Source organism: Vicugna pacos, chromosome 8, assembly GCF_048564905.1.
Source record: "Vicugna pacos chromosome 8, VicPac4, whole genome shotgun sequence".
NCBI lineage: Eukaryota > Metazoa > Chordata > Mammalia > Artiodactyla > Camelidae > Vicugna > Vicugna pacos.
The window spans coordinates 2,377,356-2,396,797 of NC_132994.1; the positions used below are offsets into that span (position 1 = coordinate 2,377,356).

Sequence of the window (19,442 nt, forward strand, 5' to 3'; positions counted from 1 at the left end):
GACGAAGCAGCCTTTATGTGGGTGCAGGATCGCTACAAGAAAGGCCTACCAATAGACCAAGATGATTTGCAAAAAGCAAAGTCATTGTTTGACAACTTAAAGCAAAAGGAAGGTGAAGGATCTAACGGTGGGGAGTTTAATGCCAGCAAAGGATGGTTTGATAACCTTAGAAAGAGATTTGGCTTAAAAAATATCAAGATAACATGAGAAGCAGCTACCGGGAGGCAGCAGCCAAGTTCCCAGATGCCATTAAGAAAATCATTGAGGAGAAGGGACATCTGCCTGAACAGGTTTTTAATGCAAACAAAAGTGCCCTATTCTGGCAGGAAAAAAACACACAAAGGACATTTATTAGTAAGGAAGCGAACTGAGCACCAGGATTTAAGGCAGGAAGGGACAGGCTAAGTCTCCTGTTTTGTGCAAGGGCTGTCGGGTTTATGATCAGGACTGCCCTTGTCTATAAAGCTGCTAACCCCCGAGCCTTAAAAGGGAAAGATAAACACCAGCTGCCAGTCTTCTGGTTGTGCGAAAAGGAGGGCTGGACAGTGAGAACCCTTTCTCTGGACTGGTTCCATCAGTGCCTTGTCCCTGAAGTCAGAAAGTACCTTGTCATTAAGCACTGCTGTTCTTTTGATGTTGTGCTATACCCCGGCCACCCAGAACCCCATGAGTTCAACACCAAAGAAAGTGAAGTGATCTCCTTGGCCCCAGACACAACATCTTTAATTCAGCCTCTGGATCAGGGGGTCATAATGACCTTTTAAGGCTCATTTCACATGGTGCTCCGTGGAAAGGCTTGCCAACGCTATGGAAGAGAGCCCCGACAGAGGGAACATCGTGAGAGTCTGGAGGGATCACACCACTATCGAAGCCAATATTGTCAAAGAAAAAGCTGTGAAAGCCATCAAGTCTAAAACAAATTTCCACTGCAGAAAACTGTCCAGATATTGTGCATGATTTCATAGGATTCACAACAGAGCCAATCAAGGAAATCATGAAATAGACTGTGGATGCAGCAAAAAAAAAAAAAAGAAAAGAAAAGGGGGGGGGCGGTGAAGGGTTTCAAAGTATAGCTCTTGGAGAAATTCAAGAGCTAACAGACACCACACCAGAGGAATGAACAGAAGACGACCTGATGAAGATGAGGGCTTCGGAACCAGTGCCAGATGATGAGGAAGAAGATGTAGAATAAAGCAGTGCAGGAAAGCAGACAGACATCCTACCATCTGGTGGAAGGGTTCTGATCATCCAAAGATGGCTTTTGACTCTTTGTAAGACATGGACCCTTCTATGATACAGGCACTGAAACCGAAGTAGACACACAGAGAGGGCTCGGTACCCTGTAGAAACATTTTTAGAGAAATGAAAGTGCAGAAATGTTAGAAATTACATTGTATTTCTGGAGAGCTACACCGAGTGTGCCTGCTCTCCTGCCTCCCTTCCACCTCCTCCCCTCTTCTGTCCCCGTCACCCCTGAGAGGGCAAGACCAACGCTCCTCCTCCCCCTCCTCCTACGCAGCATGAAGATGAGAAGATGAGGACCAACATGACGATCCACCCCCACTTACTGAACAGTAACTAATCATCCTGCCGTACAGTCAGTAAACTTACCTGTTGTGTGTGTGGGTGTCTTCATGTGAAATCTGCGAACTGTCCTGCAGGTCCTGCACGGGACGTTTCTGTGTCATCATCACCAACATCACTGATCCTGTAACACGTCATATATGAGACTTGTATGCAAGTGGGTGGCCTATATAGGTGCAAGGTGAATGATATTTAATATAAAATGAGTAATGTGTTAGTTTCCTTACTGCTTTATAACTCCGCTTTCAAAGAATTACATGACAGTACAGTACACCCCCTCTCTTGTAATTGGAGAAACTGCATGTCAGCCTCTTATCACCAGTGCTTTTTTTAAAAAATGTTTCCAGTCCTGCATTGTGAATATGATTGTAATGCTCTATGCCATAAAAATTTTAATAACCGTTCATTCATTAGTGTAGAGGCTAGGCCACTGGAAGCAAGTGTATCGACTACACTAGGTGACCATAAAGCAATCACATTGCTGCTACTTTGTTATCAGTGCGTGAATTTTCACACATGTAAATAAATATGAATTTATTTTCACATTATCTTTTCATTTTTATGTCTAGTGTTAGTGATATGGGTAACATCTACAGTGTTTTGTATCATAAGGACAATATTAGGAGGGAAATAGCTCAGTGGTAAGAGTGCGTGCTTAGCATGCACAAAGTCCTGGGTTCAATCCCCAATGCCTCCATTAAAAAAAATGTTAAAAAATACAGAGACAGACTCACAGACATAGAAAACAAATTGATGATTACTGGGCGGGAAAGGAGGTGGAAAGGGATAAATTGGGAGTTCAAGATTTGCAGATACTAACTACTAAATATAAAATAAACAAGCTCCCACTGTAGAGCACAGGGAACTATATTCTATATCTTGTAGTGACCTACGATGAAAAAGCATATGAAAAGGAAAGTATGTATGTGTGTGTCTGGCTGAAACATGATGCTGTACAGCAGAAACTGACAACATTGTAAACTGACTACTTCAATTAAAGAGACCATTGATGTTGGTACTGACAGACGATTCACCTCCTAAACAGATGATGTAAACTTACAGTATGTACAGCACTGCAAATTTATTTTCTCTTACGATTTTCTCACAAGCATTTTCTTTTCTCTGAGCTTGCTTTGTTGTAAGAACATGGTATGTAACACACATAGCAGACGAAATGTGTTCACCACCTGTTGATGTTAGCAGTAAGCCTTCTGGTCAACAGTCAGCTGTTAGCAGTTCAGTTTGGGGGGAGTCACAGCCTACCTGTGGATTTTCAACTGCGTGTACCCCCTAACCACCGCATTGTTCAGGAGCCAAGAGTACTGCTAATTGAAGGGAAAGCAAACAGAATCACGTCACCCAGTAGAGCCTTCCCTCCAACCCTGATAACAGAATGTTAACAGAACCAGGCTGCACTAAGGAATGGTGCATTTCACACTCCTTCAACCTGCAGCCTCACGGTGGGCAGGTCCACGTATGAGAGATCTTAAAGAAGAGAGAGTATCTGAGGATTAAAGAGAAATAAGAATAGGAACCCATCTCAGAGGACACCTTAGTGCTTACTCTCGGGAGGAAGAGCATCCACCAGAAAGCTTGTCCCAGTGGGAGGAAGGTCTTTATGGCCACGTCTCCATGCATCCAGGGTGGGGGCGGGGTGGGAGCAGGGCGAGGAAGGGCTCTGGTGGGCCCCCGGATGCCAGCGTGTGCCCTCCAACAACTTTCATTCGGGTGGGGTGGACAAAATACACGTCAGATAAGTAACAGTTGTGCACAGCGTGCTAAGTAGCTGCAGTCATGATGAGATACTGGCAGGTGCATGTTCACTGCGTGCTGTGTGCCCGGCTCTGGTCTGGGTGCTCTGGACTAACTCACAATGTAATCCTTGCAGCAGAGCTGTGCCGGAAGGTGATGGGGCTTTTGAAACTGTGCTGGAAAATACATATCTTCCTGCTTATGGCAAGCTCCACTTTGAAACAGCGTTGAATTAGAGGATGAAGTTATCAGGCAGAAATGTTTTGTTTCCCCTGAAAGCTGGAAAACTGGGGACGGCTCTCACTGCATCTGTAAAGAGGCGGCTGTTTTCCTTCCTTTCTGTGGTTGTAAAGAATCATTCATGCCGGCGGAGTTAATGAGCTTCCACAGCTGTTAAGTGGAATTATATATTCTGTTCCACAAGGGCCTGCTCATGCTGCCATTGTCTCCCGGCCTTCTTGGTGTCTTCTCCAGCCCGAGGACACTTCAGCATCACAGGGGCGAGTTGCTCTCAGTCTGGGAGGCTCCGAGGTCTGGGGCAGACAGGCCTGCAGAAGGGGAGGCTACCTCGGCAGAGGGAGTCGTGATGGGAGGTTATTTTTCTCTGTCACAGCTGTCCTCTGCAACAAGGACTGTGGGGAACACTAGAGGGTAGCTCTTCACAGTGTTCTAAAAAGGGTTTTTTAAAGAAAAACTATGATCCAGCAAAGACCCAGATGCTAACTTTGAATCTTCCCAGTGGGGCCCTTGACCAAGTCACAGACCACGTGGCTGAGGGAACCGACCCCAGGGAGGTCCTTCTCCTCACGAGGTGTCTCTGTCTCATGCCTGTTAGTCCTGGGGCTTCCCGCTCGGCTGAAGATGTTTCAGTCTTTCAGTCTATTAGCGCGCCCCATTCAGACCTGCACTCCGAGTCTTCCCCAGCTGTTTCTCCAAGCGATCACTTGTCTCTGTGCCCCAGAAAAATGCCACCTCCCCTCCCTGTGCTCCACCAGGAGCTCCCCGCCTGTTCCCTGAGATGGAGGCTGCTGCCTCTCGTGGGCTCTGCTCAGTGGGGACGCTGCCCCAGCCAGCGGGGTGGGACTGTCACAGCCAGACATTTTTTGATGGAGAGGGAGGAACTCAGATTGGACTCACTGCCTGAGTGTCTCACTGCACAGGCATTACGAGAATCTGTGCTTTAGGAATGCCCCTCTTTCCAAATGCCAAATTCTCTCTCCTCCTCCACCCAAAGAATATGTAGATTTCTTTCCAGGGACATTTCCATCATATATTTACCACAGGAAAAAAAATTCTACGGGGCAGTATTTGACTATCCGCTGCCTGAAAAACCAGGTCTATGGCTTCGCGGTTACCAAGATAACTAACAGAGTTAATCCTGGTGACATATTAATTTAACCAATTAAATGATGTTTGAGATTCAAACATAAGAGAATCTGGGAATCAGGATAGGAAACAAAGATATCTGGGTGAGTAGACATATGTAGACATATGTGCAGCCACATATTCTTAGACTTTCCATTTCTTTGCCTGCCTTCCCACCTCCCTTATGAACTGTCCATAGGTGGCCAACTGTTACTGATAAACTTGTGCTGTTTGCCTAATAGGAGTTGCACAAATCTAATTATATTATTCTGATCATCAGTTACATCTATCAGCCCTTAATCCTCTAGCAGTATAGACACACTCTTATAATCCCCCCACGTTTGCCTCTCTTCACCTTTTGAAAAAGGAAGTTGATTTCAGTGAGGATGCTGAAGAAAATATTCTTGAAGAATTAAAACAATGCATAATAAGCAGAGCTTTTCATGTCTTGGTCTGTTTGTATCACTAAGGAGATGTTAAAAATATAGTCAGAAACAGACTCACAGACAGAAAACAAACTTCTGGTTACCAGTAGGGGGCAGGGAGTAGGAAGGGATAAATTGAAAATTCAAGATTTGCAGATACTAAGAGCTATATATATATGCATATATATAATAGATAAACAAGTTTCTACTGTCTAACACAGGGAACTATATTCAATGTCTTGTAGTAACCTATAATGAAAAAGAATATGAAAAGGAATATATGTATGTATATGTATGACTGAAACAAGATACTGTACACCAGAAATTGACACAGAATTGTAAACTGACTAGACTTCAAAATGAATTTTTTTTATATAGTCTGGAGATGATCTTGTCCTCTATAACTGGAGTCTATCAGCCGACACTGCCAGGAGGCCACTTCTGAAATGCTGCATAATAACACTCTGTCAAATAATCTGATGCCATCTCAGCCACATTCACCTCTGAACTAACAGGAGTCCCTTCTGTACGGTACATGTCTGCTCAGAGACATGCAGTAAGTGGTACGTATTCAGGGGCCGCTGCAGTGATGTGTTTATGCAGCTCCGCTGGAAACGGCCGCTCTCTGAGCACGCTGGGTGTTTTAGAGGAAGACTGTCCCTGGCATCGTGCAGCCCAGCAAGACCGCTGGCCTGCTGACTAAATAAATATGATCGCCAAAGCGAATTGTTAAATTCCAGCTGGCCTCACTCGCTGGAGACTTTCACTCCTCTCTCTCCCACACAGCTTCCTACTTTTTATTAGATGAACAGTTTCAGCTCTTGCGAATAATTGCCATATTTTGCGAGTCATTACTATAGCAGTTTCCCACTGTTTATATTTTAAAACCAGCACTTGGATGAGTCCCGTTGAAGCAGAACAAATAAATATGTGTGTGCATCTGTGCAAATATTTACCTAAAACTGCATTATGAAGGGTCCCGGGGAACTTGCAGTGTGACTGCCGTGCCCCGCGTCGTGTCTGGGAGAAGCACATCCCCGGGCTGCTGTGACTGCTGAACGTGGGCGACCACGTCCCTGTGCTTCCGTTAGAGGTCGCGTCGGGGGACTCCCTTCCAACAGAGGAAGCGGGTTGATGAGGGCCGGCGTTCTCACTGCGGGTCCTTCACGTCTCTGGAAGCTGCGCCCTTTGTAGCACACAGGTCTGTGTGTGTGCCAGAGCGCGCGTCTGATGTTCCCGGGGCGGGGGGCGGGGGGGGGTCACACAGCCTTGTCTGTTTCAGCAGTGACCCTCCCACTTGGCAGGAGTTTGAGAGGAAGCATTTAACAATGGGATTTTATAAAATTCAATGTAGTAAAGAATGTTTTCGTTTTGAACGGTTTTCTTTTTCTCCCCCGATAAGTGGAGGGTGTTTCAGGGTAACGGTATCTGTGGATTTGCTGAGAGGATCTGGCTCTTTTATTGGCCTTTGTGGAATCATTATTTTTCCTTTCTATCATTTCCATGAAAGGTAATCCTCAGGAGAAAAAGCTATAGTCCCTTAACTTCATCCTGATCTTAAATATTTTGCTGAAGGGGAATTAGTGAGGAAATAACAGTCTCAGGAAGGCTGACAACTGAGACTCCAGCCCGAGCCCTTTAAAGGCTCCAGCCATGCCGGAAGCTAGGAAGTGATTTTCTCTCACACACTCACCATAAGACCTGGTATTTTTAAAAGCCTGAAACATAAATAGCTTTATGTTAAAAATAAAAACTGCACAAAGTAGAGGAAAAGATATTCCTGTCATCCTTCTCTCTCTCTTCTAACCACGTGCAGCCTCCAGCAGGGCTGCCGAGGACACGAGCTTCCCTGGCCTGGCGCGTCCCTCCAGCGGGGCCGCGCGGCTGGTTAGCGGTCACGGCGCAAAGCTAGAGGCCCTCTGCTGAGGAGCAGAGGCCATCTAGGGCTGCAGGTCTGGGACATGAGAGAGGGTTCAGCTCACCAGCCAGTGACCCCTGTGGCCATAACAGAGCAGTAGCTACCCCCAGAGTGTCTCCGTGTCTGCTGAGAGAAAGACAGCACTCCACCACTGATTACTTTTTAATTTATTGAACAGTCTCTTTAGACTTTGTTCATTTCTAGTCTTGAAAGAAGTGATTTTAAGAAGATCTACTGGGTACAGAATCCTCCTACCATCACAAACTCTTCCTCTGGGCAGGGGCAGTAAGTCACTCAGTCCACATCCCCATCAATGGCAGCCCCACCAATGGGTCACCCAGTGTTTGGACATCTCCCAAGTCATGGACTTCATTGTTGGCATCATATTTTGCACATATAAAATGTATCCATTCACTTGAGAGATGTTTACTGAGCCCTTCCCACGCAGAGATATAGCACGGAACAAAGCAGCCTCTTATTTCAAGGAGTCGGCTATCTAAAAGAAGATAAAAACATGGAGACCAGCAACTGCATGAGAGAACCTACAGTAGAATTCTTGTCAAGAGTTTTAGGAGAAGGGGCGGATGGAGATCTATTGAGCTTAGCGGGAGAATCGGGCAACAATTCCAAAAAACCGGAACATATTGGATACGCAGCCCCCAGGGGAGTGACCCCGTGGAGCAGACATCAGAAAGACAAAGAGCTTGAACAGAGCATGGAGGTGTGGGGAGCAGAGCCTGTCAGGAAGAGCGGCTGGTGGATCAGACTGAGAGTGGGACCATGAACAGAATCACAGAATCGAGGAATGGATGGTTAAAGGGCAGGGGGAGCAGAGGAAAATGCCAGAAAAGAGCAGGAGGGGAGGAGGGAACTGCAGCTGAAGGTGTAAGGAGTAGAGAATTCAAGGAGCAGGAGTTGACAGAATCAGCAGCTCAGAGGCGTGAAGGAAGTAGCCTGGACCAGGAGAGGCGTCATCCTGTGAAGAAGGATGGACGAGTGGACATCAGTATAGCCTTGAGCAGGGATGCAGCGATGCATGGGACACAGTGTGCTTTCTGGAACAGAAAGTGAGGCGGGTCTGTCACGCCTGAGAGGGATGGAAACGGAAGAGGTGGAGGTTTGGAAAAGCTGCTGTGAGCCCAGAAAAAAGCTGACAGTGGAAGATAGCAGACGCTTCACCGAGGGCTGGCTGAGGTCAGAGGCCATAGATCAGGAAGGGCTTGTATCCACTTGGTGTGACTTTTTCCAGCCTTAAATCAGAAGCCCAAACATAGGCACAAAGGAAGAATGCTGTGCCCTGGAACCCACCCAAGGAGGAAATGTGCGTTGGTTTGTGTGCGGTGCACCATCGCTGTGAATCGTAACACGACGCCGTGTGCAAGTTTGGGACATTTTGGTAAATGATATGCTTGACTTATCTAAAAGCAGCTGCTCTTCCCCCTCTCGTCCTGTCAGCACCCCGAAGTCTTTGGTGATGCCGTCACCCCAAAGTTCTCCGAGTCCACGGTGTGGAGTGGGAGCCGTCGTCGCCCTGGCTGCTCCCGTGCGGCTCCCTCCCTCCGCAGACAGCCTGGATCGACCTGCACACTCCACGCCTCACTCTGAGTTGTAGTCTCTGATTGATTGGACCCCATTCAGGCACGAGCTGATCCTCATAACTGAATTTTCCAGATAAGTGAATCACCTCCTACTTAAAACTAAACAAAAAAGACACGTTCTAAGATGTATTCCTGGTACTTGGTCTCTGTCTTGACTTCGGGCCTTGGTAATAAATACCAGCGGACTATCCCTATTGGGTGCCTTCAAGTCCAATTTTTTTGTTTGTTTTCGCTTTTGGTTTGGGGCGTTTGGGAGTTTTGAGGGGTCATTTCCTTGAGAGGCTGTCAAGTCATGAATCGTGCATTGTTTTCTGAGTGCTAACCTTCCTGTGACTAGAATGTACCTTAAAAGCAAGTATTTTGTGCCCAGTACCCCTCTGTCCCACACAGCACCAAGAACAATACAAATAGAAGCTCCAGAAATACTCAGTGGGTTTCTAAAGATAGCACAGTTCTCTTTAAAACTGACTAAAATCACATTAGCTTTTTTTTGGCCGTTGTCAGTGTTTTTCAGGTTGGGCTTAAGGTCAATTAAAACCCCCTCCTTTTTCACATGAATTGCTCTTTTGCCCCAGTTGGTACTTGTTCAACCTATTACACGGATTTAAGTAGGTATTTGCATTTATCCCCAAGACTTCACAAGAGCTATGGTCTGTCATCTCTTCGTCTGCAGGAAATGTTTTAGAGGTGCTACCTAATTGTTAAGTTAGATTTGGCCCATTTTACTAATCTCAGTCCTTTTGGACCCTGATTCAGGCATCCAACCTAATGTTTATAACTTCTTGAATTTGATGTTAAATTGAGAACGCCCTTATTCTCACATCTAGTTGAAGATACTTATAAAGATGAAAATAAAACCATTGCCTAGAAAATGTCCAGGCGAGGGCAGAGCCTCATTTCCTGGCTCTCAGGTCTCTCCTCCAGGTTGATACCAGGCTGATCACAGATCCTCTGGGGCACCGTCCTTCTGCTGTCCTGATCTTCCTGATTGTATTAGGACCCAGGCGAAATTTCTCCACAAGGACATCTTGAGAAACTCAGTCAAATATGCTTTACCTAACACGTTTTCTCTGTCTGCCTGTCCAGTAATCCTATCCAAAAGGGGGGAAATACAAGTCAACACCTGTGTTGCATAAATCCCTGCCTGCCTTCTCCCCCAGAGCCTTCTCAGAAACGATAAAAGATAACTCTGGGTCTAAGACAGAGCATTTCAGACATCAGTTTATTCGTTTCATAAATATTTATGAAGCAGTTACTCTAAACCATGGCCTGTGCTAAGAGTTTAGGATACAGCTGCGAACAAGTCATACATCGATCACCCCTGCCCTCCCGGAAGTGTCCACTATTGCCTGCTGCCCTCCAAGAGGCTGAGGGTGGGGCTGCAGCACAGAACAACTGTTGTAAGTGGGCCAGAGACCGGAGCCAGGCAACAGCACGTGCGGAAGTAGCAGCTTTTCAAGTGACCAGTCTTGTAACATAAAACATCCCAGCACAGATTGGGAAACTAGTTGAACCATGCACCAAGTAAACCCTAAGAAGCTGAAATTTGGAGCAGCTTGTTTTCTGAAACACTGGGGATTCACAGACTTTCCACACTGGAACTCAAGCGCACGCTGGCAGTAGTTTTCATACACGCTGGTTAGCGCGCTGGAAAAGTGGCACTGTCATCTGAGGGAAATGTGTTTGAACTTAGGATTTTGATCCTGCTGCCACAGGGGGATAAAAGACCCAGCTGAACAATGAATCAATTTTTTACTGCATTGCCTAAGTCTAATGTTCCCTGGGAGATTTTTCGGAGAATTGCTTATGCAATAGCCATCTCTCCCGCTGTCTCTCCTGAGGGCTTGTATCCATCATTTTCTGAAAGTCCTTCTTTGTTCAGGGGTGTGCTGCACCTGGGCTGACTCTTACACAGACTTCAAAGCTAATCACACCCCACGCACAGCTCTCAGAAGGACCATTGGTGGAAAAACAAAAGATAATCAGCCCACGACCCAAGTCTAACCCTGACTCGGGTTCTGGCCCCTTTTCCTGCGCCACTCCTTCCCGGCTCTGAAGTTTAGTAGCCTCACCAGAAGAGGCTGCAGGAAAAAGGCCTCCCTTCCACCTGGGATGCTGTAGGCCAGGGTGTTTGTGATCAACCCCAGAAGCTGCGGGTGAGACTTCTCCAGTTGACCAAAGGGCAGGAGGTGTTTCCTTTTCTCACTACTGCAGTTTTCTTCCCTCTTTTATTTTCCTGCCAGTCAATTAACTTCCTAGGCTCCTTTCATACCCCTGTTTCTCCATATAGTAGCCTCCTGTACAACTATGTGGTGTCACACTTAGACGTGGAAATGTGCCTAAATGAAGTTAGGCAGATATGCGTTGCCAGAGATAATACGTGACCCCCTCCCTGGCTTTTTGTAGTTTCTGGGTCAAATGTCACTTGAGTAAGAAAGGCCTTACCTGAACCTCACCTTTGCCTAAAATAGTTTTCATCCCAACTGATCAGGTGACCTGCTATACATTCCCTTGAAGCATTCATCGCATTTGTCAAATTATGTTAATTTCTCAGTCAATTTCATTTGTCTCTTCAAGCACACCATGAGCTCAGGGACTCACCGCTTCATCCGTCTGGTTGCGAACAGTGCCTGGTTCATAGTAAACCCTTAAACTTCTTTGCATGAAGTACCTATTACATTTTGACAGTCCGGAACCTTGAGGTTTATCTTAACGAAGGAGTTGCTTTTATCATTATCTCTGTTCTAAAGCTCAGTCTGTGGACATTTCAGAGCTTGCTCAAGGTCACACAAAGGGTAAGTGGAACCCCTGCCCAAATCTGCTGACTGTTTATTCAGGTGACTCTGTAAAATGCCTCCAAATAGACATAAATTAATTTTATAAATATTTATTGGTGTGTCTTTATAGAGAAAGCACACTGAATCTAAAGGGCAGGGCATTAAACTTTATCACAAGCAACTGCTCATCAGAATGAGTAAGGCCAGAATAGCAACAGTAATTCATCTGCAGGGGCTCCAGCTTCTCTCCACGAACTTTTAATATGGAATGCTGAGGAAGAAGAAATGGCTGATTCACTTTGACTTTTCATTTCTTTTGCCTAATTCTAAGGCAGCTGTTCATTCCTCAAGATTAAACTTGTGTTGCTTTACTTCCCACCCTTTTGGAAAGAGGAGAGACGATTGGGAAACTCATCTTTCACATTTATGAATTATGCTCCTTCCATCCCCACAAATGTCTCTTGCTTCCCTAGAGACACTCGGGCACTGGTGGTTAAGCCAGTAGGTTTGGAGCAAAGTCAGATTTTGTTTAGGCATTTTGGACTTTTTCTTGCTTCCCTTGCAAACACCTCACCCTTCAGCGAGTTGGAAAGGAAACGTACAGTTCTCAGATGAAGTTTCATACAGTAGGACACATTTTTTTTCAAAGGTTTTTTTTTTTTTTTTTGGTGGGGAGGAAACAGAGTAGACAAGGCTAGACATTTTGATTTTGCAAAGGTAACAAGATAACATTATTTTATCATAAGACTTTTTAGCCTCAGTTTATTTTTTTATCTGAAACATACTGTCAATTTTAATGTAATGGAAAAAATTAAGAGTCGTGATAAAGTTAATCTATGTATATAAACACAATTAAAAAGACATAAAGATGAAGTACTAACTAGAACAAAGTCCCAAAATATTTTAATACTAATATGCTTTAAAAAAAATTCCAGCACATTTTTTTTTTGCTCCATTCTACTGGGTTCTGTTTTCTATCAAAAGAAAACACTCTGTCATGTTAATATACAATAGCAGCGAAACACTGCACAATGATACCACCCTTGGTGCTGCGGAAAAGAAGTAAATTTCAAAAGGTTTCTTAAAATGTAAGGAATCCCCACTCAGATTTCACTGACTATAATCAGCCACCTGAAAACTTCTTATATTTTTGCTACTATTTTAAAAGCCCAGTCAATTATTGTGCGGTGAGCAAGCATCTTTAATTTGAAGTACCTAAAAAGAGCATTACATTATTTAAGTTTGACCACTGTAAGGCAAGGTGCTCTCTTGTGTCCTTCTTTGTTTCCTTAAAAATTGTTGAAATGTTGAGAAAATAGTATCTAAAAAGTCCCCAAAGAAAAATGATTCATAATCCTACTATTCACACCCAAATAATTGAGGTTTTGCCTATTACCTTGTAGTGCCTGCCCATTTTTTGCCCAGGTGCAATCGTGTGGCATGTTGAAAGTAGTAGTATGCTTTATAAAAAAATACTGTATTACAATGGTAGAGTGCATGCCTAGTATGCACAAGATCCTGGATTCAATCCCCTGTACTTCCCTTTAAAAATTTTTTGCTTTAATATTTTAAAAAAATACTACATTATACCTAGATTTTTAAACTACTCACTTAAATGACTACATTATGTTGATATCACATTGTCCAAATTACTCTTTAAGTTTTTTTCATTTTGATGACAAATACTCCCATACAGTTTTTAGTTCTATTATTTAATTTTCTTACAATAAATTACCTTAAGTGATAACACCAAGTTCAAAGCCGATTTTTTTTTAGCTACATGTGAGTAGACCAGATTTGCTGCAGCCATGCCTATTCTGTGTGTATATTTAAATGTTGCTAATCAGTAGTTGGAAAATGCTAACTTGGAAAATTTATTTCTATTTTAATCACAAAAAAGTAGTGATCTTTACATTGTATTATTTGTATTAATTCTTTCAGGAGCTATATGCTCATAGCTGTGGAAGCAGGCATTTCTTGACTCCTACATCCATGGGAGTCAATAATTTCATTATTGCATATTGAAATATTGATAGGCAAGGAGCGATGGGACATTGCATGATCCACAGATAATTAACTTGAAATTTTATATTGCGCCCCTTGAAGTTGTAAGAGACCATAAAGTATCCAGAAGCATCTGAGCCCCTGGTACTTTTCTAATAGCAATAGCTATTAATATTCAAGCTTTTAGAACCAGAGTGTGCTTCATACTGTCTCTGTTTAAGGTGTGCATACTTACATAGCTGCTGAAAGAAGTAAGTCTTGTGTGATTTTGAGCAGGGTTAAGCCTCAGTTTCCTCATCTGTGTGGGTTTATTTACAGCAGTATGTTAACTGGCAGTTAGCACAGGGGTTGGAATCTGCAAAGAATTCAGACGTAAGCTATCATTCTTAAAGTCTGATCAGTCATGTGAACCCAGAACCCTCATAACACGTGGCTTATTCAGGTCATTTAATGAAACTGATCTTAATAAATGCATTTTCTTTTTAACAGTAATTGATGATGGTATAGCTGCAAACACGTTGTACCAGATGTGTTTCCTAAAGTAAATCTAAGTGATAAAGGCATGTTGTCATGATCATGAACAGCACGCGATGCCTGTGAACATGGAGGCGTGTGCAGTAGATAGGATAATGTTGTGAACTTAATGTTGCCCATTATGACTTTATAACCTGAAAGGCAACAGAGTAACAAAGATACAGACAGTTGTTCTATCTTTCATAAGTAGATAATGCGTACGTTGTAGGAGACTCCACTTAATAAGAAAGAATCTATCATAATGGAAAATAAACTGAACAGATCAAAGCTTACTCAAGAGGAAATACAGGACCTGTGTGGACCACAGGTTGAATGCCTGTCAGATGTCCAGGCATCCTCCTGGGAGTGTACGTGGTAAAGGCAGGCAGACCCAAGTCATCTGAATTTCTCCATCACTTTTTAGCTCTGTGACTCTGGATAACCTCATTGATCTCAGAAAAAAAAAAAAGGTGTTTCATTTAAGTACACCATTGGTCGCTCAGTGGACACTTAAGTGGCAATGTTATTCACAAAAGTAAATGAAATACATATTGAGTATAATACATTTGAAAACTGGCAATAACTCCTTCAACCTCATCATCTAGGAGACTATATGAGAACTGGAATTACTAAATTTGGAAGCTCATTTAGGAGAAATAACTTTTCTTCTTTTTTAATACAAGCATTTAAAGCTATCACTTCCCTCTAAGCATTCCTTTACTGCACCCCACAGATTTTGATGTTGTGTTTTCATTTTCATTTAGTTCAAAATATTTTCTCATTTCTCTTATCATTTCTTTTGTGACTTGAGGGTGAGTCACACGTATGTTGTTTAATATCCAAACATTTGAGAATTTTGCAGATATCTTTGTTACTGTGTTTAATTTAGTTTGTGGTCAGAGATGTTCTATATAAATTCAGTCCTTTTAACTATATTGAGACTTGTTCTATGGTTCAACACATAGCCTGTTTTGATTAATGTTCTGTGTGTACTTGAAAAGAACGTGTGCTGCTGTTTGGCAGAATGCTCTGTAAATATCAATTAAACCAATTTGGTTCATACTGTTGTAGAACTCTGTCATTACTGATTTTCCAGCTACTCATTCTGTTATTGAAAGATGCATATTTAAGTCATCAACTTAACTGTATTTGTAATTGTCTCTTTCTCCCTTGAAGTCTGACAGTTTTTTGCTTCATATATTTTTGAATTCTATTATTGGGTAGGTATATGTTTATAATTGTTACAAATCCCTGCTGTATTGACTCGTTTATCATTAGGAAATGTCTTTGAATCTGGTAATACATCTTGTCTCACGTTCTGTTTTATCTGATCCTAATATAGCCACTGAAGCTTATATATGCATATTAGATATCTCTTCCAACCTTTTACTTTTAACCTATTTTTATATTTAAAGTGTATCTCTTGCAGATCACATATAGTTGAGTCTAGCTTTTTTGCATAGCATGGCCTCACAACATCTGCCTTTTGACTAGAGTGTTTAGTTCATTTACATTTAATGTAATTAGTGATATAGTTGAATTTAGGTCTACCCTTTGCTATTTGTTTTCTGTTTGTATTCCTTTTCCTTTTCTGCCTTCTTTGGGTTAAATATTGCATAGCATACCATTTTAATTCTGTTGGCTTTCTATAGCCATATTTGTTTGCACCATTCTCATGGTTACTATCGGGATTGCAGCATGCTTCTTTAATTTATTACAATCAACTTTAAGTTATTATTGAATTAACTTTGCAGACATATATCTGGAGATGTAAAGATGTAAATATAGACATAGATATAGATATCTTGCAACTCCACAGTTCCACTTACCTTCCCTGCACCCTTGGTGCTGTTAGGGCGGTACACACATTGCATCTGTGTGCAGGCACCCCTCGGAGATACTGCAGCTTCTGTCCCAACCACCACAAGAAAGCAAATATTGCAATAAAGCAGGTTACACAAATATTTTGGTTTCCTAGTGCATTAAAAGTTCTGTTTATACTATACTGTAGAATATTACGTGGGCAATAGCATTCTGTCTAAAGACAATGTACATAACCTTAATTTTAAAATACTTTAGTGCTAATCATCATCTGAGCCCTCAGCAAGTTATAATCTTTTTGCACAGATCACCCTAACAAACGTAACAATGAAAAAGTTTGAAATATTGAGAATTACCAAAATGTGACACAGTGAAACAGTGAGCAAACACTGTTGGAAACATGGTAGTGACAGACTTGCTTCACGCAGGACTGCACAAAACTTCAGTTTGTTAAAAAAGCAGTATCTGCAAAGCACAATATAGTGAAGCACAATGAAGCAAAGTGTGCCTGTGCTTTAAATCCCGAATACAGTGTGGTAGGTTTGTTTTAAGTGGGTCCTATGTCTTTAAGAAGAAGTGAAAAGTGTAAAAATGATACTCAAATCCCTGGGCAGGTGGTAAAATAAATTACGTCTCTAAAATAAATGTTATAATTCACTATGTAGTAATTTTATTATGAGAATTTCCAACTGTTATTCTTTATTGCTTTGAAAGGTATGCCCAGTATCAAGTAGAGAAAAACAAGAAAAGTGCCAGGCAGTCAGCTAGACTCATTCACTTGCTCCCTGAACAGATCTGTTTCAGTCAAATGACAGATCACTGTAGTCATTACTTAAGGTTTGCCCACTCAAAGGGCAGAACTGAAGATATTAATCCTTGACCTCCAAAGATCTACTTCCTGCATTTAAAATCTTTTAGCATTTGCTGTTGCTATATTATATATATGTATTTTAATTGAAGCTTCTGGTGATCCATTTGCTTAGAGTTGGGTAACTATAGTAACTACGACAATGTAAATTCCTGACACGGAACAACGTGCAAGGCGGTGCCTGTTTGCTTGTCATGTACGTTTCTTGCCAAATGAAGAGAAACGCCTAGCAGACCTTTAGGTTATAGTGACACCTGGTGGTACTCTTTTTGTGTGTGTGTTTTGTTTTTTTAAGAATATTTTCTGATTTGATCTGTTTGGTCTACAACTTTCTTTAAGTAATCATCTTACCAGCGAGGATGTGCTTTAGTGGCCCTTTCCTTCCCGGCCCACACCCCTTTCCCTGGCAGGGATCCTGGGGTTGGAAGCCCTACTGGGAAGAGCAGTCAGGCCTTTACGCTTCCACCTTGGACTTGAGAAGCCTGTGCCCTTAGATAGGAAAAAACTAATTAATGTGGGAGGAAGAAAGAGTCTGCTGATGCTGAAGTTAGAAATATTATGACTAATAACATTTTACGAAATGCTTCTGAGGATGCGTGTTTATTGAGAATACATCTGGCAGACCCTGGGCAGTAATGCTATGTTATTTTATCATTTTATAGCTGTAAGAGCTGAGGCTCAGAGGGGATTCTAGAAAGTCCCCAAGGTCACAAAGTTAACCAGCTTGATGAAGTCTCTGGAGAAGACCAAACTTCATTTTCAGTTGAATACTGTCTCGGACTTTGAGAGAGAATTTTAAGTTAAAAATTACATATATTGCACGAGTACCTTCTCTTTTAAAAAATTAAATTATTGCCAGTAAGGTTGAGATCTTTGATACCCAGCCCCAGTCCCCTCCTTCTTTCCCCAGTGATAACTACTGCTGTCAGTTTGGTGTGTAGTTTCCAAAACCATCACACACACACACACACACACACACACACACACACACACACACACTGTATTTAATATAGAGCTGCGTGGTTACTTTCTTGTGTGTTTGGTACATAAAAGATAGTATTTGGCCAAAGCAGCTTTATACTAGTAAAACCTCTTCAGTGGAGAGACCAGCCTCGTCAAAATATGACTTTGTGCCACTAAGGATTAGTATAACAAGTTGAAACTCTATAGCAATGGCAGTTATTTCTAAAGTTACTTCAGATGTCTGTAGTAAATATTCAGGATTTAACTAAAATATTGGCAGGCCCACCAGTTGAGTCTCCTAGTGATGTTCCAGGTGCAAAGCCGCCTGAATATCTTCTCTTCTGTCACAGTGTCACACTCCCATCACCATGGCTGGAGCCCAAACTAGCAAACTTTTATCTGTGTATTATGTAATTCAACCCACAGTTGCTTACTGTGGCTAAAATTGTCTGAATGATCTAGAGTTTGTAACCTTGCTCACAGAATATATGGAAAGAGGACTCTAATAATTGACTTTACTTTTTTTCTTTTTTGGTTTGAATTCAGTTTTTCTACCACTTTCACTGACAATCCACACATTTGCCTCAAAAATGATTTTTAACTTTAATAATGTTTAAAAAACCCTTGACATTTGCATAATTAGAAAGAAACTGTTTAGATTGCTAGGCAGTAAAAATATTAATTCATCCATATTCTTTTTTTCCCACCTTCTAGGTACAATAACTTAAGTGAAATAGTAAGTGTAAATTAATAAACGAACTAACAAAAATTAGAGGAATCAAGAGCCCAGAGAATACGTAGGAAAAGCATGATTGAATAGGTTACATCACACGGACTGGTCTCCTAACTCTGAACCTCCTCCCAGCATTTTACACAAGGACGACGTGAACTGCAGGCTATTCCTAAACCGTGTAGGATTTCCTCGATTTTAGATTGAAGCAGATGAGTTGAGCTTACAGTGAGAGCTGGACACAGGATCACTGCAGGCACAGATTCAAAGTTCAGTACTTTGGGGTCAGGGAGGAGAGCTTTCTCCACTGGATAAACATGAGAAGGTTAATTAAAAAGGGAGTGGACCTTCTTAGAGCAAATGCTTTGAAAATAAAACTGTGGAACTTTTGAGTTGGATAATTCTCCATGAATTTTATGAACATATTCTGTGCTTATATCTATTTCAAAGTCACATTGCTGTTGGTTATCCATATATTGTAACCTTGTGGCGAAGCATCCTATTAGTTTTCCTTTAGGATCTCAAGTAAATACAAACAAACTAGAGTAAGAAACTTTAAAGTTAGTACTGCAAGTGAAGGTATTCATATTGTCACATTTTCATTGTGATTTTTCTCCTGATTGTGCTCTAGAAATTTCCATAGAGTTCATTATTCATTGAGAGGATGATTGTCCTACTGTCAGAGGTTTGGATTTTGTTGTCAACTGGGGGCAGGGAGAGGGGATTGTTCCCTAGTAAATGCTTATCTCACACGAGGGGCAAAGGGAGAGCAAACGAAGGGAAGGAGACATGGCAAGTGTGCGGCCCAGGTGAGGGGAGGCAGCAGGTGGCAAAACAGCTTATGGAGCCGTGCCCATGGAGTGAGATGCAAGCAGGCATCCTCAGCAGGGAACATGTAGTATCTCCACGGTGCTACAGTGGAGACCTGCAGCCTGGAACACCCATGGCTAGGTGAGAAAATTCTGCTTTCAAGGGGACACATGAAGCTTCTAAAGTAGCAACAATTGTTTTTCCTCCCGTCACTCATAAAGCTACATCTTGACCCGACTACATCTTAACTTAAAAGTGATATTTGGAGAAAGCTATTGTGTGTGCTGAGAGAGCTCTGTACTGCTGCAGGATTT

The 19,442-nt window shown here is 42.3% G+C and overlaps 1 long non-coding RNA gene across 2 annotated transcripts in view; it reads left to right on the plus strand.

Moving 5' to 3' along the window:
* The window catches only part of LOC107034684 (uncharacterized), a 42,248-nt gene extending 23,538 nt beyond the window's left edge, over positions 1 to 18,710 (plus strand). The window contains exon 3 of one of the 2 annotated variants that reach the window (XR_012074776.1): positions 18,303 to 18,710. This is a non-coding gene — a long non-coding RNA (uncharacterized lncRNA). Of the gene's footprint in view, positions 1 to 5,504; positions 6,166 to 18,302 lie in introns of those variants that run through there. The other variant, XR_012074779.1, reaches the window with a different exon arrangement.
* Positions 18,711 to 19,442: the final 732 nt, after the last annotated feature.